The sequence below is a fragment of the Arvicanthis niloticus genome, chromosome 8, assembly GCF_011762505.2.
Source record: "Arvicanthis niloticus isolate mArvNil1 chromosome 8, mArvNil1.pat.X, whole genome shotgun sequence".
Lineage (NCBI taxonomy): Eukaryota > Metazoa > Chordata > Mammalia > Rodentia > Muridae > Arvicanthis > Arvicanthis niloticus.
The window spans coordinates 32,303,134-32,324,853 of record NC_047665.1 but is presented as its reverse complement, the minus strand read 5'-3'; the positions used below and the strand labels follow the sequence as shown (position 1 = coordinate 32,324,853).

Genomic DNA, 21,720 nt, shown 5'->3' with positions numbered 1-21,720 from the left:
GAGGAAGGGGTACGGAGGGAGGAGGCAGTGAGCAGGATGTAAAGAGAATAAGTAAAAGATTAAATAAAAAGAGATTTCATGTTCTTGTTTGTAACTTCTAGGAAATTGCCATTTCTACGATTGCCTTCAGTCTCTGGGATTCTCTGCATCGAGAACTTTATTACTGGGGTTGAAGAGATAGCTGAGCAGTTGCCAGTGCTTGCTGCTCTCCCAGAGAACCAGACTTTGGTTTCCTTCAACTGTACCAGACAACTCACTAAGTCCAGCTCTAGAGGATCCCATACTCTCTGTTCCATGGTCACCCACGTGCATGAGTCTGCACACGTCCACATACGGATCTCCATACCTCCATTTACAGGAACACACACACACACACACACACACACACACACACACACACTAGTCAAAAGAAAAGAAATCTTTTTAGTTTCTTATCTGCAGCCTCCTGGACTATGCTCTGTGTTCTGGCTTGTGAGAGAATCTCTTTGTTGCTGCTCACCAGTGTGACTGTGTACCTATTCCTCTGGGCAGTGTGAATTAGGAATGCTGTGTGCAGTTATGTCTGTGATGGAAGTCTATAGCTTTTTCCTCTGGGGACTTGGCTAGCCTGACAAGATCCTGAGGCTGATACGTGTAAAACTCTTATTTAAGAAGAGACACTGCAATTCAAATGAAGTACAGGAACTGGGGATGTCTCAGGGTTTCCAGAGTGTGCATCTGCTGGCTGAAAACTGTATTATAGGGTCCAGACAGATGGCTCAGTGTGGGTAAAGGCACTTGAGGCTAGTCTGATGGCTTGAGCTTCATCTCAGGAACTCATCTGATGAGAGGAGAAAACTGACTTCTCAAAGTATTCTCTTGTATACACACTTGCATTTAATATAAATGAAGACAATCTGAAACTGTGATTTTAAATGAGCCTTTGTGTGGACATAGGATTATCTAGACACCAAGCTTCACCGACTCAGGAAATGATTCTGAGACTAAAGTAGCCAGGGCTTAAGGGTTTAAGTTAGGCCTGTAAACGAGGACTCATGAGGCTGGAGAGATGACTCAGCGGTTAAGAGTGCTTGCTACTCTAGCCGAGGATCTGGGTTCTGTTCCACCCCCCATGCAGTGGCTCACAACTACCTTGTAACTCTAGTTACAGGGGATTCTGACCTTCTCTTCTGACCTCTGAGGGTACAGGGCATGCATGTGCTGTATGTAGGCACATGCAGGCAAAACACTCATACACATGAAAATAATATTGTTGTTATTATTATTATTTTGCAAGTGCACTCATGAAGACCAACCAGCCTTGGAGACCTGGCACTAGACTTATGGTGACACAGCAGAAAATTATTACGCTGAGATCTGTGACTTTATGTTTCCTGCAGCTTTCGGTCACCTGATTGAAGTCCTTGGGTATGCTTGGAAAATGCAGCCTTCGGTTCTGTTCTTATCTAAGTCTTGCCCTGCGTTAAAAATCTTGGCTCAAATTCCACAGCCATTGTTAAATCCATTAAATATTTATTTAATCCTGTTAGTACCAGGTACTTGGCTGTGTGTCGAAATCTAATTGAAGTCCCCATTCCAGAAGAGTATACACCAGCAGAGGAGAGGCCCACAGGACTAAACAGGCGGAGTGGATTACAAAGATTGCAGTTGGTACCTCAGGGGAGCAGGAAGGGAATTGCCCAGGACACATTTGACTCCTGTAAGATTTACTGTGTACAATCAAGGCACTGGGTGATAGTCACCTTATATTGTGACCTTGCTAAGAGTTTGTAGTCTTGATTTCATAGTCTAGTCTTCTCATGAGTTTAGATTTTGCCCTTCCTCCAAGGGATTTTAGATGTCCAACAAGTGTCTGTTGTTCATAACAGTAGATGCCAATGTTGTCATTAAAGTCCCATGCAGAACACAGTGTTTTGATTTTGTGATTTTTTGGTCCGGGAGACTAAACGCAGGGCCTAGAAAACACTAGGGCCCAGTCTCCACCAAAGAGACATTCCCAGCCTAGGGACCGTATATTTAAAGGGGACAGAGGTTGGTTGGCTTTCTGGAAGAAGGTGCCTCATTCTAACACAGCTGTTATCTGCAGCCTCCAAACTGTGACCTGGGTTTGTTTCAGTTCACCTCAGCTCAGGATGGGTGTGAGGACCGAGGGCTTCCCACCCCCAGCTCCCCTCCTCTCCATCCTTCCTTCTCTTTTTCATGATTCTTCTTTGGCTTCAGTCATTTTTTTTTTCTAAGTCAGATCTCTTCCCAGTTAATTTTCCTGTCACTGGCGGATGTCAAAAATGACAGGGTTACAGGAGGAAATTAATCTAGGTAGACCACAGACCACGCCCTTCAAGTTTCTGCTGTGTTCTGAGGGTTTCCAGAGTCATGGGAGGCAGTGATTCAAGCCTGAGCAAAATGATGCTAACCCTAAAAGTTCATTTTGGGTGAGGCGGGGATGCATTTCCTGGGTGCCACCTGGACTAACAGAGCCCTCCTCAGGCTTGTTAGACAGGTGTGGCAGCTCACATCTGTAATTTTACCAGTTAGAGGCTAAGGCAGGAGGATTTCTGAGACTCCCAAGTCCATCTGGTCTATGGAGGAAATCCGAGGGAAGTCATGGAAGGGCTTAAAGTATGAAAAGATGGCCATATTATCAATGACACAGGAGATCATTGCTGGAGGAAGCAAGAACGCAGGGCGGAGCAAGGGCTTTGAGGGCGGCGAAGGTTTGCAGAGATCGTTAAGGGGCTGTATTCCTTACCATTCTCATCTCTGTGATTAAATACCTGAAAAGAAGCAACTTGTGTGAGGAAGGACTTGCGTGAAGGTATAGTCTATCATGGCAGGGAAGGGAGGTGACAAAAGAGACTTAGTGGAAACATTAGATCCAGTCCATCAAGGCAGGGAAGGCAGATGGTGGGAGAGACTCTGTGGAAAGAGGAGCTTGTGATAGTTGCTTCTTCACATCCACAGGGATGGGGAAAACAGACAACAAGAAACGATGTCAGACTGTCAACTTCAGGGCCTGCCACTCAGCACCCCATTTTCTCTAGTGATACTTCACCTCCCTAAGGTTTCAAACCAGTACCACCTTCTGGGGACCAAGCATTCAATCATAGGAACCTGTGGGGGGACATTACACAGCCAAACCACAACAAGGGGATTAGAGGAAGAGGTCAATTTAGTGGGCATTAATCAACTTGCTGGGAATTAAATTTTAAGTTGCTTACTATATCTGTGTGTATACGTACATGTGTGCAGGCCAACCTGCGTGTGCGTGCATGCGTGTGAATGTGTGTGTGTGTTCAGAGGCATAAATGTGTCTGTGGAAGCCAGAGCACACCTCCAGTGTCATTCTCAGGGTCACCATGCATGAGACTGGGGCTTTCACTGGCTTAGAGCGCACCAATTAAGCTGGGTCGAATGACCAGCCAGCCTCTCCTGTCTCTGCGTCACCAAGGCTGCATGCGGAACTTATAAGTGTGCCGCCACTTCAGGTCCTAATGCTTCTAAGGAATGCGTTTTACTGACTGAGCCATTTTGTCTGGCCATGCGGCTTTTAGAGCATGAATCACACGTTTGTGTCTCTTTCAGCAGCTCCTTCCGGGAGCAATATGGATCAGATGAGGTTTTCAGAGAAGGCTATTGCAGAGTTCAGCAGGGATGTTGAAGGCCGTTGACAGGTAAACAGTGAAGAGGGAGAGAGAGCCATGAAGGACTTGAAGGACTAGGTGCAGGGCAAGCTAGAGCGGGATGTGTACATGGGGGTCAGGGTAAAAATCAGGTCGGCTCCGCAAGCCGGAGGTACTGGGGTGCTTCACGGTTGAAGTTGCTCATTCGTACTTGGGGCTTTGAGATGGAGAAGATCCTGAGGTATGTAAACTCTCCGGAGTGGTGAAGGTTTAAGGTAGCAGAAGAAAGACTAGAGGAGGATATATAACCCACTCGGCCAGCCTCCCTGCGTTCATTATCTCATAGCAGTGGGAGGACTCTGAAAGGAGGAGGGGCTTTGCAGAATGCGGAAGAAAAATGATCTCAGGCAGCCGTGGGGGTTTTGGAAAAGCACTGACCTGGTTCTCTAGACATTGACTTTTCAGTTTTAATGGTATTTGGGAGCAAAGTGAGGTTAGCAGTGGGTTGGAGGAGGGAGGAGGGAGGCGGAAGGATGAGTCACGGAGGAGGAGGTCAGGAACTCCGCACTGGTGAAAGTTGAGAACTGGAGCTCCCATGCCCTGTCTGGTGTTAGAGTAATGGCTTGCATCTAGAAAGGTGCAGGTGTCTCCCTGAAACCTCAGAATCCAGTGAGTCCAGTGATCTACCACTGAGGTTGCAGTCTTTCTTAGAGCAGTACTTGACTGTGGTGGAAAGTCCCCAGTGGGGAGGTAGAAGGTGGCTTTGGGGAGCAGCTAGACCATCCTGTGGGCGTATTGTGACCACAGAGGTATAAGCTTTCTGTTCCATGCGGTTGGAGAGGACAAGGCTGGTGGGGTGAGGATACCCTCCCCACCCCCATTCTAGCCCTCTCCCTTTAGACAAGGACCCTGTACCCATGGAACAGAACAGGAGGATGAATTGTCTCCATCCTAGGGTCTCCAGGATGTCCCTCGTGCAGAATATTGATTTATATCACAGTGTAGTGGTCTGAAGGTAGGCCCTGGCATTTTAAGCAGTGACCCTGGGATTTTAACTTTCCTGTTGTGAATAAGAGATAGTCTTTAAGTCTTAGCTTCTGCTTACCTGTTTGGCTTAAGGACACTCCTCAACTCCACATATTAAAGGTTTATGTCATTGACATCTAGCCAACTGTTCTGGATCCATGTACTCAACTGATATGCAAAACTAAATAACCAGAAGTCAGGGGCTGGGAAGACAGCTCGTTTGGTAAAAGTGCTTGCTGTGCATGCAGACATCAGGACCTGTGCTAGAGGCCATGAACTCCTGTAAAAGCTGGGCACACTTGTAATTTCAGTGTTAGAGAGCTGGGGAGAGGCAGATGTCTGGGGCTCACTGGCTAGCCAGCCTAGCCCACTTGGCAAGCCCTAGGGCCTAGCAAGAGACCCATTTTCAATAACCTAAATAGTCCTAAGGGATAATACCCAGAGTTGACTCTTGGCCTTCTCATGCACACCTGTATGTGTACACATTAGTATGACACTTGCAAACATATGTACACACACACACACACACCACAGACACACACTCACACTATTCAGAGGTATTTCCCATATTTCAAACCAAACCTAGGATTTGTGGGGCTTATCTGTAGTTCTTCAGGAAGAAAAGAGAGGGGCAGGGTTTGAACCCAGCACTGTGGCTAAAGGCTCTGTGTCCTCACCACATGGTGTCCCAGCCACACTGAGCCATCCTCTCTCCACAGTGGATGGTTGATATCCTGTCCCTCCAATGTCTTCTCAGCTTTCTGCCTCTGTGCACACACTTCCCCCACCCCCAACGTTATTCCTTGTCTGTGCCTTCCTGTCTACTACCTCCCTTCCCCCGTTCTCCTGTACCCCAAGGCCTGGAAGAGCTCTTGGTTTTTCCTGAGGTTCTTTTTGTGACTGTCATGATTATTATATTTCAAAATTTATACAGATACCTGAGGATTGCTCAGCTGGGCACAGCATCTTGGAATTTGAAACCAGCTAAGTTTGAATGAGAATATAGTCACTGGACTAGAAAAAGGACTAAAACAGAGGATGTCATCCTGTATAAATGGCTGCATTCATGCCTAAGGCACATTTGGTTTTCTAATAAGAAAATCATGCAGGGTATGGTGTCACATGCCTTTAATCTCAGCATGAGGCAGAGGCAGCGTCAGAGGAGCAGAGGAGGGCAGAGGCAGAGGGGCAGAGAGGGAGGGGCAGAGGGGCAGAGAGAGGGAGGGGCAGAGGGGGTGGGGCAGAGAGGCAGGGAGTCAGAGAAGCAGAGGATCTCTGTGAATTTGTGGTTAACCTGGTTTACAAAGTGAGTTCCAGGACAGCCAGGGCTATAGAGAGAGATGTTTCCCTCAAGTGTCAAAAAAACAACCAACCAACCAACCAACCAATGAATGAATGAATGAACAACAACAACAAAAAAATCCAAAACCAAAATAACAAAACCAAAAATTATAATCTTGCCTCTGGTTTATATTTTATTGGCATTCACAATGAATGGCAGATACTATTGCAGCTGATTTGCTTTTTTATTGTAGTTTATATAATACAATAGCAATAAGCACCAAGCAACGTTTCCTTCAAAAATTTCAACTTATAAAATATAGTCAGTTATTTTTTTTTTTCTGTGCTGAGAATTGAACCCATGGCCTAGCCACACCTCTAAGCCCTCACTCTTGGTTCTTCAGACACCCTTTTTCTTATTATTGGGCCACTTCCCTCATGTCTTAGGTATGCATTTATTATTCAGTGTTTTCTGCCCTGCCCAACACTGACAGGCTTACTTGCAAAGTTATGCACTGAGTACCCTAAGTGCTCCGTGTCCAAGTACACCTCGGCCTGGTGTGAGGTACAGAGATTAAGGTGATCTGTGCCCTCCAGTAGGACCTGCAGATGCTTGTTGAACTGCTCTCATGGTGTGTCAAAGTATTTAGTATGTGTGTGCTCCCTAGGCAGCCCAGGGCTAGAAGGAATGCTCTAGGAGAAGGCGAGAGGAAAGAAGAATTTGTGGGGGAGATCTGGGCTAGGTGGGATTAGCAGAATATTCAGAAAGAAGCTCTTTCAGCACAGGCCTGGAGACTTCAGAAAGAGTCACATTCTTTGTGGGTTGTGATCGCCGTCACAGAGTAGAATGTCAGCAAACTGAGTTTAAAAACCCGATTGTCTTTTATTAGTAGTTTAGAAATCTGAGTTGTACAGAGGGGGTGGCTTTACAGACAGAAAAACCAAGGGAAGCAGAAACAAGAAACAAAAACAGGCCTATCATATCAGGGGAAACTTTTCAGGCTCAGTGAGATGGAGCAGCAGGTAAAGGTGCTTGCCACCAAGCCTGACTGTAAACACACACACACACACACACACACACACACACACACACTACACAAATTAAAAAAACCAATAGTAAACTCAAAAAAATTACTTTACATACAAGGTTAAATAAAGGAAGGTTAAATAAAGGCAGGACTTTCTTGCCAAGTAGCTTAGATTTCCTGAATTGGGAGGTCTGGTTTTTTTTTTTTTTTTTTTGAAGCACAAGGTGGTTGCTAGAAATTGAACCCAGGGCTTCATGCGTGTTAGTCAAGTATCCTCGGAGACCTATGTAAGCATTGCTTGCTGCAAGCCCTCCTTAAACAAACAAACAAACAAACAAACAGCCACCAGTCTGCTGTGATGTTGGTATTTGCATGTGCCTTCTCACACCGGTGGCCCTCATCTGGTTTATAAGATGTGGAGCTAATGTTCAACAAAGGCCTCGGTAAATATTTTAAGTAACATCAGTGAGAGCGAGTGTGAGGTGCTGTGTGCTTACAGCAAAGTAGGACCTAACCTATGACGGAATTTTATTTACATTCTTGGTCTGGAATGAATGACTAAGTTGGGATAAATTTGGGAAGCAGGTTTGGTGTTTGGTTTGGTTTTTTTTTTTTTTTCAAGGACATTAGGCTAGAACCTGAATTTCATTCTAATTAGATCCATCTCTGGTTTCTGGCCTGGTTACTAGTAATTTGTGCTTAGTTTTAACACCGTCCGTTCCTGCTCTCAGTGTGTGCAGTTGAAGTACCACACCTGGATAGCACTGTTGGTTTCTGTGCTGTTTCTGGATAAGTTGTCTCTGATTTATGTTGTCCTATGTGTAATGCTTTTCTTTTCTGTCTGGGGTCAAATCACACCTAAAATATATGTCTCAAATATTCTATGACATGGTCCTTGATCGAACACTATAAGCAAAATTGCAGGGAGAGATAATGCTTGAAGACACAGAATCTGGAAATAGCTTTGGTGACAGCAACTTGTATACATTCAGTGTGTGTCATTCAGAAAAGTGGTTATGGATTTTGGAGGTCTCCTGTTTATTCACGTTAGGCCTCGGAGAAGATAAGATATAGGAAAACTTCCATCATTTTAATGACAGTTTCTAAAAATTTTGCCAGGAGCACAAGACTAGGCTTCGAGTAAAAATGTGTTTCATTACAAGATTGCCATCCCCCAGGCTGTACTTCGACTGTGCCGACGACTGGACTCATTAACCCATTTCTAATGTGCTTTTTAGTTCTCTTTAAAAAAAAAAAAAATGTGAGCTTGGTGAATCATTGACCAGCTTCCTTGTAATACCAGTGCTTGAGCTCAGTTTGTTAGCGTTAACTTTTCGGTGGTTAATATTCTTTTATGTGATTGTGATTCTGTCTGACTTAGATATGGATTTGAAGTCCACGGTAGCTTTAACACAGCTTAAAATACTTGAGTTCAGATGTCTGGGCTGAGGACCTCCCATGGCTGACACTACTGTCTCCCGCTTTCTAAAACAACACAGGACTCTGAACTCAGCTTCTGGTCCAGTTTGGAAAAGCAAGGGACAAAGGATATGATGCTTTCTGCTCTGTCCAGACTCTCATTTCACACCAGGGGTTGAGGTTAAAAATGCTCTCAGGCTTTTCTCTCTTTTTCCTTCTCTGCTTGGTCCTTCTTGATCATTTTGCAGTTCCAACCTGTGGCAAATGACTCAGCAGCAGAATGAGTCAGCTGAGGTGCTCAGAGAGGGGCTGCAAAGAGGCACTGGCCCCATTCTAAGTCACTTGTCCCAGTCAAAACTCCTTTGTTCCTAAGATTTTTATTTTATTATTATTAGTTTATTAAAAGTATTAGTTTTATTCTTTTTCTTATTTACGGAAGCCAGTGAGAATCTACTATGTATTTTTCTCGTATGTTAAATGCTTTATCACTAATTTTGTTGTTGCAGATGAAATTTGAAAATTCACCTTTCAGTAGAGCATGGTTACTCATGAGTATTATCCCAACACTCTAGGGGCTGAGGCCGCAGGATCGCTAACAGTTTGATGCCAGCCTGAATTACATAGTTGAGCTCTAGGCCAGCCTTGGTATAGAGACAGCATCTCAATTAAAAAAAAAAGCAATTAAACAAAACCTTAGCCTTTATACTGGTAGCCTATACTCTTGGTATCAAATGCATGGGCAGAGAAGGATGGATAATGAAGGCCAGTCTTTGTACTGGCCCATTTCCTAGACTGCTCTTCCTCCTGTGTCTCCTTCCAGAGGTAGTCTGTATCTGCATGCGTCCTGGATCATTTTTTTTTTGTCTGCTTTCTGCACACAGGACTGCGCACACATGATGGCCTACTGTTCTTCAGCTTGCTTTTTCTCTCTACTTCCACTTTGTGCTTCTCTGTTCTTACCCTATTTCTTAGAAACTGATTCATATCAGCACATGGAGCTTTGAAGATACCTGACCTCCTTTCTGCTCTTTCTGTCCCATTTCTAGTCTTCCAGGAACAGCTCTGTCTGTCCTTTTGTATATACCGAGCTGCTCTTGTTTGAAGGGTAAGAGGGCTGGGCAGGGTCTCTGATTACTAGACCCAGGAATATGGAGAGTCCCTGATCGCCTCCTCATGCTGGAGCTATGAGAGGAGTGACTGTTTTCACTGTCCCCTCAGATAGATGAGAACAGTGTGAAATATGATTAACGACAAGGATTCAAGCAGTCCTGTGTGTCGGACTGAAAACCTCTCTACTAGCCTACTGACTACCTTACTTGCTTGGAATTGTTGAACATCCACTGGAAATGATAGTCTTTACAATTGTTATTTGATGATGTGCGTCATTCTCGGAGGCACTATAGTGGATGCATGGAGCAGACCGAGAAGAATTTTTGTTTCAAAAAAAAAAATCCATTTAATGTATTGTAGTCAGATAAAGGACACACCAGATATTAAACTGATAAGAACACATGCTACACTTGATTTTAGCCCAAAGATGAGAAGCTAGAAACTAGCCTCTCTTGGATCCACTTAGCTGTGTGATTCCAGTGCCTTTGATGGTATTAAGGATGGGCTGGCTTTAGGTTATAAAGGAGGACCTTTTAGAGTCAGGACCACAAACTAAGAACCTTCATTGTCATTTCTACTTGTCAGTGGTCTTGGCTTAAAGGTTGTAGCAGTATATTTGACAGTTTTTATTATTTTTCCAAATGAAGGGGGTTCATTTTGGTGTGTGTTGGCCAGAATGGATTGACCTTTTGTGATTCTAGAATCTTCTCCCTGCTAGAGTAAAGGCAAAATGTCTTAGGAACTTGCATTCGTCTCTAGGAAGAGTTCATGCAAAGAGAACAGCTGTTCACTCTTGTGTGTCAAGGGTGAGATTTTTTAGCCTCACTCCATTTGAAAGGAACCCTGGCCTTGTCTCCTAATGGTAACTGTCAGTTTACCTATAGGTTATTTAACAAGAGGGAAGCAAACGCATGTGGGTAGCTTGTGTAGGGAAAGTAAAATTAAATCTTTTTCTTATTTTTTTTAATTGTGTGGGACATGGGGTGGTGAACTTTACAAAGGTCGCAGAAGCCAACCTTACATGCTCTTCCTTTCAGCCTTGTAAACATTTTGCAGAGTCTAGTGTTTTTGACAGAGCCTCATGTTTCCTAAGCTGGCCTCAAACTCCATATGTGTGGGGAAGATGGCCTTGAACTTCTGATCTTCCTGTCTCCACCTCCCCAGTTCTGAGATTACAGCATGCCACGCCTCACTTGCTTTCTGTGATGCCGAGGCTCCAAATCAGAGCCTTGCGTGTGGTAGGCGAGCAGTCTGTCAACCAAGCAAGCTATGCCCCTAGTCCATATTCTCAGTTTTATGGTTAATTTTCTACTTTACAAAACTTAATTTGCTGTATTTGTCATCTTTCCACTTAAGCACTCAGAGTGTCTTAAGAGATGGCTCTGTTTGATGGCTTGGCTTTCGTTGTCGTAGTTTATAGGATAATGAGGTTGTAAATGAAAAATAATCATTTCATCAAGGTGGGGCCCTGACTCATGGTAGTGAATAATGAGTTATGATTGTGTGCCTTAGTTTGTTGAAATTGTAGAGAAAATTTGACAGGAAGCAGTGGGTGATAAAGCAATTTAGAAATAAACTACTCATGGTTTATCAGAGCTGTAAAGCCACATTCTGTGTACAAGGCGACCTTCAAACACCTTTGGAGTATTATGTGCCTAGGTTTGGTTCCATATGGTGGTTTCTAGAAGAGTGGGAGGAGTTAGAAAAGAGCAAGGGAGATGGCTCTAAGAAAACCAGGCTGGCCAAAGACTAAAGGGAGCAACTGAAGTAAGGAGATGGGTTGACTAAGCAGGGTGCAAAGCTGTATGATCAGGAAGACCTCAAGAAGGTCAGGCTCAGGAAGACCTCAGCATGCCGCTTAGGCTGCTGGGTAGGATGGCTGCCATCAGTGTAGCAGGGTGTGGTATCAGTGGGGTAGGGTGTGGTATCAGTGGGGTAGGATGGGATATCATTAGTGGGGCAGGTAGAGTACCAGTGAGACTCATTTCTGAAGAGGACCTTGCACATGGAGGCAGCTTCTTTGTTCCACTAAGGAGCTCTCTACAGCTCCTGAGGAAATTCTGTCATCATTGCTGTATTTACAAAAACTAAACCCACCAACGTTATGATGTAACTATTAAATAACAGCAGAGTTTTTGATTTTTTGCAAATTTTCTCTATTATCCTTTCGGTGTTAGTATTTCATACCTCATGATTCACCTATTTTATGTATTTTTAATGTATTTATAAAGTTGCCCCACGATTATTGCAATCTAATGAAACTCATACATGACAGTTGTAAGACAAACAGTCTCAGGAGCTGGTTGAAATTGAAGAATCCTGGAGCAAAGTGAGCAACTAATAAAGAAACAGACTGTTCCGTTCCTCATCCTGGTACATCCTACCTCTTCCTTTCCTCTCCGCTAGCCCAGGCAGCCCTGTTCTTCATGCCGACATAATTGCCTGCTGTGGTCACTGCCTCTGAATGGACTTCTGCTGTATATGAACCTTGGTGACTGGCACTGCGCACCCAGGGTCTTTGGTGATTTTTGAGTGGGTCATTATGCTCTGCTTGAGTTCTTCTATGGGAATGTTTTGAGACTGAGGCTTACAGGGCAAACCTTTTGACATAATTTGCCTTTATTCTTGCCAGATACTCAGGGAATTTCTTAGAACTGGCTCATTTAAGCAGCATTTCCTACATGTGACCCGAACTGTCATTCTCAGGGGAGTCTGCATTGTTGTCTCTGCCCAGAACCAAGGCTTGCATGTGCAACATGTGGGAGCTAGTTTTCTTCTTCCACCATGTGGGTCCTGGAGATCGAAATAAGGTCATCGGGCCTGGTGGCAAGTGTCTTTATCCACTGAGCCATCTCACTGGCCCTAAGAATTCTCTTTTTCACTAGATCAGGTGTACATGGAAACGACCAATCTGTCACTGTACACCCATGCTTAGCTTAATATAAATACAGAACTTTACAAAGAGAAATATCGATATTTGAAGGTTCAAAGGTTAGCACACACACTTATAGTTCTTTAGTTTGTCAGCTGAGCAGTCTGTAAGAATAAAACTATCAGCAGCGAGTATTCCTCAGCTTAGATCAGCTTTCTAATGCCCTTCTTCATCGCAAGGAACTGGAGTCCTTAGAGAAATACTTGTAGGGCTCAAGGGTGCAATCAGTAATATGAACCTGGATTTTTTTTCTTTTCTGTCATTTTTTTTTTTGTATTTCTACAAAGTATAGAAGTACTCCAAATCAAAACCAAATCAATCAATCAATCAATCAATAAAGGAAATTCATACATGGCAGTCGGAAGTCAGATAGCCTCAGGGGCTGGTTGAAAATGAGGGATCCTGGAGCAAAGTGAGCAGCTAATAAGGGGAGGATATATTAAGAAAGATTACAACATTGCCTACTTAGGGATGATATGCATTCTGCAATATAACTTACGGTGTAAACTAAATGTTCTGTAAGTTCACACCAGGAAGTGAGGCTGCCGAGATCAATGGCTGCTTAGAAAAATAAGCAGAGGGAAGCTAAGGAGTAAGGTCCTCTCAGAAGAGACGTGGAGGTATAGAGTACCATGTATTTTACACAGAACATCTCGAACCTTCTATAGGATACTAGTTAATTTATACTCTTTCCCCATTACCGCTCTGAATAGCATAGTGTGGGAACAAGCTGGGACAAATAATCTTACAGTGGAGCCAGGTAGGCGTCACTTCTGCAAGTGCTCATACTGGGAGAGGGGGCCGTGCCCACAGCAGGTTACCCTGAAAGTGTGCAAGTGGCATTTACTGCTCTGACCTTCCTTCTTCCTTGCAGAAACCCATAATCCTGAAAGCCTGTGAGATTATAAACAAAGCGTCAGACAGATACAAGTTTGAGTTTCTAGTGTCCTTTTATTTTTTGAGAAAGAGCCTCATGTCGCTGTGGCTGACCTCAGACTCCTATGCAGCTGGGGCTGTTCGCTACAGGTCTTCCTGTCTCTCTCTAGCTGCTACGTGCTGGGATTACAGGGGCACAATCACACCTAAGTGAGTTGAGAGTTCCTACAAAGATTTTCCAAAGCTCTCTGGGGCAAACAACTAATATATTATATATTTCAAAGTGGGAAGAGGTTTTTGATATTCATAGTGTGCTGGAATGTTAAATGTGAGGTGACAGATACGCTAATTACTCAGATTTAATTGTTATATATAGAATACCTATATGGGAACATCTGCTGTGTACTATGGATATGTATACTTATTGTCTGTAAGTTCAGACTAAAACCTAAGAGCACTGTTTAACCAAGAGTTAATTCCTTGGTTTTGAAAATGGTCAGGTAAGGTGTTAGTTTCAGGGGATGTGGATAAAGCACAGGTGGGAATTGACTGGCCAATTCTCTGCAAAAAAAAAAAAAAAAAAAAAAAAAAAAAAAAGTTTCAGAATGAAAGAGTTAAGTAAGCTTTACCTTGAGAAAGGGACAGAGACCATGGACTATTCCAGCACCCTACAGTGTGTACCTCCAGCTCTGGACTTTCAAGATCTGAACAAAGTGAGCCTGTGGTGTATAGTGTGTTTGTGCTAAACTTAACACATGGGGTTGTGTGTAGTGTACATGCAGTAACCCCAGCACATGGGGCGGCGTGCCGTGTACATGTACTAAACTTAGCATTGAGGGCCCTGCGTAGTATACATGAATAACACACCAGGCAGTGTGTAGTGTTTTAAACTTAACCTACAGGGCGGTGGGTAGTGTGTGGGTAATAAACCTAACAGACAGGTGACCAAAACTGCCAGAGTCATCAAAATCAAGGAAACTCAGGTACTGTCGCAGTAGAGGAGGCTAAAATGACACATAACTATAATGTAGCAGTTTGTAATCCTGAAGCAGAGAAGAAACAGTGAGAAAACCAGGAATCTGAACAAAGCTCGAATCTTAGTTACTAATGCAAAAGGCTCCTGCTACATCAATTTAAAGAGAATAATTGGTTTTCTCTTCTTTTTGTTCTTTTAAAGTCATTTGGTATTTTGTTTCCTTAAAACTCTCTCCCTCTCCCTCTGCCTCCCTCTCTCTCTTTCTCCCTCCTTTTCTCCCTCCCTCCCTCCCTCCCTCCCTCCCTCCCTCCCTCCCTCCTTCCCTCCCTCCTTCTTTCTCTCTTTCTCTCCCTTTCCATCATGTACCATCTATCTACCTACCTATCATCTACCTACCTAACTGCCTACCAACTATCTACCAATCTACCTTTCTGTCATCTATCATCTATCTATAATCTCTTATGTTTATTTAATAATCTACCAGTCTTCCCTCTACCTCTGTAAGTATCTACTTATTTTTGGTTTTATTTTCAATTGTAGAATGAGTCAACCTCTCATTCCATAAAACTGAATAAGAAACCCTATGATCTGGGAAAAAGATCTTGATTTGTTAGGCAGTGCTCTTAGACCATGCAGAAACAAAACCAAAACCGTGGTTGGTCACTTTAGCACTTCTCCTGTGAGACAGGGTCCATGAGAGGATGTTGGTCTGCTTACCATTGCTTTGTCAAACTATCTGAGACTTTCAACTTATAGAACAGAAAGGTTGTTATGTTATATCTTGCTTTCAGAGGATTCAAGTTCCCTGGTCTTATTGCTTTGGGGGTATGGTGTAATAGAACACCTCACTGGGCATATGGCAGAGGAGTGTCTGCCTCATGGTGGCCAAGAAGCAGAGAGACAGGAAAGGTCCTAGGTCTTCATATTTGCTTCAAGGGTATACCTCCAATGATTTAACTTCCCTCCAGTAGGCCCCACCTCTTAAGACTCAACCATCTTTCCATAAAGCCATAGGCTATGGACCAGGTCTTCAACATATTTAAGATGGAAACCATAGAAGATAAAATACTAAGGAAATAGCTAATTAATTAGCATTAGGGTGTGTGTGTGTGTGTGTGTGTGTGTGTGTAAGGATTATGGTAGAGGGAATTTCATTAAGGTGCATCTTGGAACTGATGTGGAGTCAGATGGAGGAGCTCAGTGGTAGAGACCTCGCAAAGGTGACTCTGTTTTCAGCCTGTTCTATTTGGATCCAATGCAGGAGTCTAATCTAGACCAATGATCCCTGTTAACTTTCATCTAGTTGTAACTATGTGTCAAATCAGTTCTTTGGCTGCAGTAAGTACAGTAAACTAGTGGGAGATGTTGGTAGGGTGAGTGTGGGTATATTTCTTGTTATTCTGAGACTCTTACATCAAGCCCATGCTGATGTCTTTTAACTATAACCTAGGATTTTTAGTTTTATTATACTGACCAATTTCATATCTACTATATTGGCAGAAATGGAATTAGGACCAGTATTTTGGTGAGCTTTCTCTTTCTTCTCTTCTTTCCTTTCTTCTTTCCCTCCCTCCCCTCTTCTCCCTCCCCTTCTTGCTTCTTTATTTCGTTTCTTCTTCTATCTGCCTCTGTTTCTCTTCCTCTTCTCCCTTTCGTAATTTTCCTTGTGCTGGGGATGAAACTTGGGGCACACACTGGGTAGTGCTCTTCAACTGAGCTATATCCGCAGCCTCCACAGGATTTTCCAGTTAAAAGATGGGAACATTAATCTGCAATTGCATCAGTATGTAATTGTGCTTAGTTTTACTTTCATCTTACAGTTGGCTTTACTAAAATATTTGCCTACATCCTAAGTCATTTCTGTGATGATGAAAGAACCTCAGCTCATCTTAAACCTTCAGGCTCCTGATTGGGCAATCTTTGAGAATGAACAATTCTTAACTTCTTTTTCTCTAACCCTCAACCACAGAGACCCGCCCACACAGCCCTTCATGCATTTGGAATAGCTCACAAATCTCTCCTTAGGTTTTGACCTTGATAATAATCATAGAAAGTTGCCGCCGTCCCCTCTCCATTCAGTCTTGGAACTTTTAAGTGCGTGTTGTTCAAACAACAGGAGGCCCATGCTGGAATCTACTTGTAAGGAATGCAGGTTTCTGCCTTGAGATAATTACAGCCTTCTTAAGCACCATTAGGCCAGTCAGGCGACTTTGGCAAGTATTCCAACCCTTGTAGGATACAGTTGCTAAGATAGCTAAGAGTTTCAGTACAGCCATTGACACTGTCTCTTGACCGACACTGACATGTTGCTAATGTTTGAGAGACTAGCAATATGAGAGTTTGAGAGGTCAGAACATTCTGATTGACTTGAGCTCCCTTCTGGGTAGACTTGCATCTGAGCCCCTAACTCCCACTCTGGGGTTCAGGGATTCACCTGTCTATAAGTCTTTATTAAGAAATGCTGCTTGTGTAATCCTGGATTTGAGTGCTGCTTTTGGTCGCCGTTTTCTTTGGTCTCCTAGGACCTTCTGTGAGCCCCATGTGAGTGCAGGTGCCTGTGGAGACCAGAGGCATCAGATTCCTTTTGAGCTGGAGTTATGGGTAGCTATGAGATGCTGATAAGCACACAGTAACCAAACTCAGGTCCTCTCTAAAGGGCGGTATGCTCTTCGATGCTGAGCCATCTCTCAAGTTCCCGGATGTTCGGCTTCTGCCAGAGGTTGTCATATATGGGGACTCTGTTTTTTCTTCTAATGCAAGGGGTTTGGAGTAGCAAGCTGAAGGAATGAAAACCGACAAAACTTCAGAGCTAGGTTGGGTGATAGACTTTTGGGTTTCCTGTTGAGGTCTGTCTGTGACCTTACCTTGCTCAGCCATGGCAGTTGTAACAAGAATTGGTTTATGGAGAGTTCCTTCTAGACGTAGAGCTAATATTTATTAGCTCAAGCCAGTTAAACGTTCAGGGCCTTATCTCTGTAACATATGATAAGTACATTAAGGGCCGACTGTGACGTCAGACGGTGTGGCCAGCTCTTGGGAAAGCTTTAGTTTAGTAAATGTTTGGTTAGCATATATTATCTGTTCCATGGTTTTGAAACTCAGAAAAAGTCTTAGTTTTAAAAAGACTTAAGAAAAAGTCTTAAAAATACATAGGCAATGAGTTATCTCTCAAGAATTGTCTTGGGTTATTTTGGTGCTTCTTGGGGTCTGAACCCTGGGCTCTGTGCATGCTGGATAAATGCTCTACCATTGAGCTCCACCTACCATCTTAGGTGCTTACTTCTCAATAGTCTAAGATAGACAACTCTATCATACCATCTTAGATTTCAGCTGGTCCTTGAAGCTTCCTTCGTGAGTGTCTGGGATGCAAGGACAGAAAGGCAGTGTGAGAGGTGTTTGGGTAGTTTCTAGAAACTCAAGTTAGGGTTAATGACTGGATAAAGGGATATAAGGTCCTTTAAGTCAGGAAAAAAGGGGGTGTGGTGGGGGAAACAGGAGAAGGCACAAGGAAAGGAATATGAATGACAGATTGGAAGAAAAAAGGTTTGATCGTAGTGAAATCAGAGCATAGAATTATGATCAGAAATCAAGGAAGTTTGATGTATTCAGGAAGGGCCAACGCCTTTCAAAGGCATGGCTCTTGTTGTCAGATAGACTTTTTTTTTTTTATCTCTGAGATACTGGGGTCGTGAGTGTGGTGAGTTCATGGTTCTTACCACCCAAGTGGCTCTGCCTGTGCAAATTCCTTCCTCTTTCTTCTGAAATAGACGCTGAGCCATGGCGCCACCAGGTTTATGTTCTCTCTAGCCATCTGGATACATAATAAGATGTAATTTCTGCCTCTTCTAATGAAAAAAAAAATGGACTGATTTTAGTCTGTTTAGCTAGGGTCTTACTGCGTAGCCTCTACCAGCCTGGAGTGCTTGTATGGCTTGGCTTGACCTTGATCCCTAAACATTGAGGTGGGTCTCAGCCTGCCAGGTTCTGGGACTTTAGGGACCGGCTACCATGCCCAGGTCTGGAAATAATGTTTACTTCCTGAAAAGGTCTGGCCTGAGGTATCCTTATTTGTTGCATTACACAGGAGTATGTTGCCTTCCAGCTTCTGGTTATATTGCTAACAGAGCTGTGAGTAAGACTTTCAGGTTGGGGACTTCCTTTATCACCATATTACTTCTTTTAAGCCTCAGAGCATCTTTAGGTGGTAAGAAATTGCATTCCTCAACAAAAGCCCCATTGGGTAAGTGACTTGTGTTGATTCCATGGCTGGCCAGCAGTGAAGTCTGAATTTTGACCCAGGCCATTTGAATTCCAAACCTCCATTCTTATCTATTCATTGATGTTTATGCTTCAAAGCAGGGATGACGTGAGAATATTTGGGTAAGCGTGCAAACACAGCAGATCCTCGGCTGCTTGGTAACTGGCTGGTCGGGTTTGGGCAATGACCAGGGGACTCGTTCTCCACTATTGTCCCTTACATGTGATACAGTAGCTGGGCAGGTGGGTCACACACAGTGTTTTGCTCTGTGCAAGTCAAGTCATGTGCCTCTGTAGGTGGTTATGGGGTTTTTGGAAGGACATTAGCACACTAAGTTGTGGCTGAGGGAAAGTGAACAGGAAAGCATTCGACCTTGAAGCCTTCGATCTTTGAGCAGGCATTGCCAGAGCAATGGAGGATCCCTAAGAGAGACAGCAGCCCAGAGGCCATTTAGCAAGGAAATGGTGTTGCAGGCCTGCAGGAGGAGGGGGGATGTTAAAATTTCCTAAGAAGAAAGCTGGGGTGAGTGAAGAAGGGAGTTTTGTGAGGATAGCTAATTGCTAAGTTCAGGAGGGGCTGAGGAGAGAGGAAGTGACTATACGTATAGTGGACTGATCACAGGTAAGGCTCATAGCTTCAAAGAAGCGAGGTGAAGATGGCAGGAAGGGCAAGAGAGCTTTGCTTAATGTTTTTTAAAGAGAGAAAGGAATTGGCTATATTGGAAGACAGATGTGAAGAAACTACAAAACCTGAGAAGCTGTAAGAGACAAAGTGAAGTTAACGTGAAGAAGGGTGGATTCAGAGTATGGTGGACTGAACTCACCGGCAGGGGATTAGGGCCTGTGTTGAGTTAGAGTCACTTCCGGGTACACACCGGAAGAGCACTAATGTGCTTGGTTTTTGTTGTTGTTGTTTGTTTGTTTTTTGTTTCGCATATATTTTTATATGTTTCTTTAAGAAAGAATCAAATAGATGGAAATAGTCAAATGGTTGGGAGGGGCCCAAAGCCAGAACGGATGTGGGTCTTTCGGGGTCTGAATGTTTCTACGGTGTGACGTCCAGTCATCGATGTTTCTCATCACCACAGTCATCCTGGGCCTTCTCACACTGCTGTCGGCTTCTCATCTTTCTGAGAGTCTTAGAAGCTGCCTGGGGTGCTCTGAGGGGCAGTTCGAGGAAGCAGGATTTTCCAGGTCACAGCCGAAGTCTGAGCTTTGTACAAAGGGTTACTTGAGTTTTACCCCTGTAGGGGTTTGGTCTACATTTTTACTCCCTTGGAAATTTCCTGTCTGCCACAGTAATCAGGCAGCTTACTATTTTCAAGGCTGAAGCGGTCCCTGAGTTGTAGGTCTGTTTGGTTTTCTTTACGGTTCTCAGCTTACCATTAGTCTGTGTACACTCTTGAGTGTCCTCCTCTAGATCTTATGGGTTCATTCACATACTTCCCTGGCCTACCTACAACATGTCAGCTCCTTCCTCCACTCCTTTCCCGTTTCTCCTATTTCTCTTCTTCTTTTGTTTCTTTTCTTTTCGACAGTGTTTCGTGTAGTCCAGGCTGACTTCAGACTTGCTATGTAGCTGAGGCTGGCTCTCATTTCCTGTCCTTCCTGCCTTCACATCCCAAGTGCTGGGATCACAGACTTGTGCCACTACACTTGGTTCGGTGTTCCGGTTTCCATTTGTAGGTAGAAAACCCACGGGCATTATTCTTTTAATATTTCTTTCATAAATGAGCCCAGCGACCTAGTAATCCATATTATGACCCCCCCTTCACTGTTGAAAGCAGAGCCTGCTGAATTATTTGTTATTGTACTTTTTAAAAATATTTTTAAAAAGTTTGAGATTACGTGTATGTGTCCTGTGTCTTTGCTGGGGTGCTTGCATGTGGGTTGTCTTTGGAGGTCACAAGAGGGAATTTTGTTCCCTAGAACTGGACTTGCAGGTGGTTGTGAGCTCCCTGATATAGATACGGGGAGGTGACTACAGTTCGTCTGTAAGGGCAGCAAGCAGTCTTAATCACCAAGTCACCTCTTCAGCTTGGCAAATTGTTTTCAGTCTACAGAACCAGAATTTGAATCTCTTCAGAAGGGGTATGGAAAGAAGTATGTGAATGCTTTGGGACCCCAGCATGCTTGTCTTGGTGACCACACCTCATTTAGTTTGTAGTGGATGGGCCATTTAGGTGCCTGTGATATGTTTTGTTTGTTTTTGATTAGGAAGTTTAAAAACTACCACACCTATAATCTTGTTCCTTTCCTTACTTTATTGTTGATAAGACCCAGGCACATTGTAATTTGATACATTGCCCAAGGACACGGAGCTTTTTCTTTTCTTTTTTCTTTTTTTTTTTTTTTAACATAAGTCTTGCTGGGCGGTGGTGGTGCACGCCTTTAATCCCAGCACTTGGGAGGCAGAGGCAGGCGGATTTCTGAGTTCGAGGCCAGCCTGGTCTACAGAGTGAGTTCCAGGACAGTCGGGGCTACACAGAGAAACCCTGTCTCGAAAAACCAAAAAAAAAAAAAAAAAACCAAAAACCAAAAAAAAAACCCCATAAGTCTTAGTCTTTCAATTTTGCATTCTTTCTATTCTTTTCCTCTCTTCAGAATCAGTAAAATATAACCACATTAAGAAGGCTAGGCCTGGGGTAGGGTAGGGAACTGTACACACCATTAAACTCAGCACTGCCAGGGCAGAGGCAGGAGGATCAATGTCAGTTTGAGGTTAGCCCGATCTACACCTTGAGTTCCAGGTCAGCCAATGAGATTCTATTTCGAATGAATGAATGAATGAATGAGTGAATGAATGAAAAGTTTTAAAAAAAGAAAATAAAAGAGAAGGCTAAATATCCAAACTAGGTTCCTGCAAATGCAGTTGTTGATTGGTGTTTAAACATTCCAAGCCGCTTAGGAATTCCCTCTGGTGTTCTTGGGAAGACTTTGTTAATATCTGAATGAACGAGCTGTGGGAGTCAAGGAATAGATATGCAAAGCTATTTTTATCCTAACGATGTTTAAATCTGTCATAAGCATTTCTTGACCAACTTGGTTTATAACTGTGTTTACGAGCTTTGAGCTTTTGCTCAACGCTGAACAGGTCACCATGCCAACACCTTCTGCTTGGCTCTTTGGAAGGCAGAGAGTGGACCTGTTAAACGAACTAGAACCAGTCATTGTGACTGACCCCAGGTTCTGTGG

General features: G+C 43.6%; 1 protein-coding gene and 1 pseudogene across 4 annotated transcripts in view; one reads left to right on the top strand and one right to left on the bottom strand.

The window, feature by feature from the left end:
* The window catches only part of Mboat1 (membrane bound glycerophospholipid O-acyltransferase 1), a 103,022-nt gene that overhangs the window by 3,041 nt on the left and 78,261 nt on the right, over window positions 1–21,720 (top strand). Inside the window, exon 1 of one of the 4 annotated variants that reach the window (XM_076939212.1) lies at window positions 3,531–3,671. The exons of 2 other annotated variants lie outside the window; for them this stretch is intronic. The gene's annotated coding sequence lies outside the window, so the exon portion shown is untranslated. Of the gene's footprint in view, window positions 1–3,530; window positions 3,672–3,844; window positions 3,862–21,720 lie in introns of those variants that run through there. One more of the 4 variants, XM_076939213.1, reaches the window with a different exon arrangement.
* On the bottom strand, window positions 9,747–9,923 carry LOC117714469 (U2 spliceosomal RNA; annotated as a pseudogene).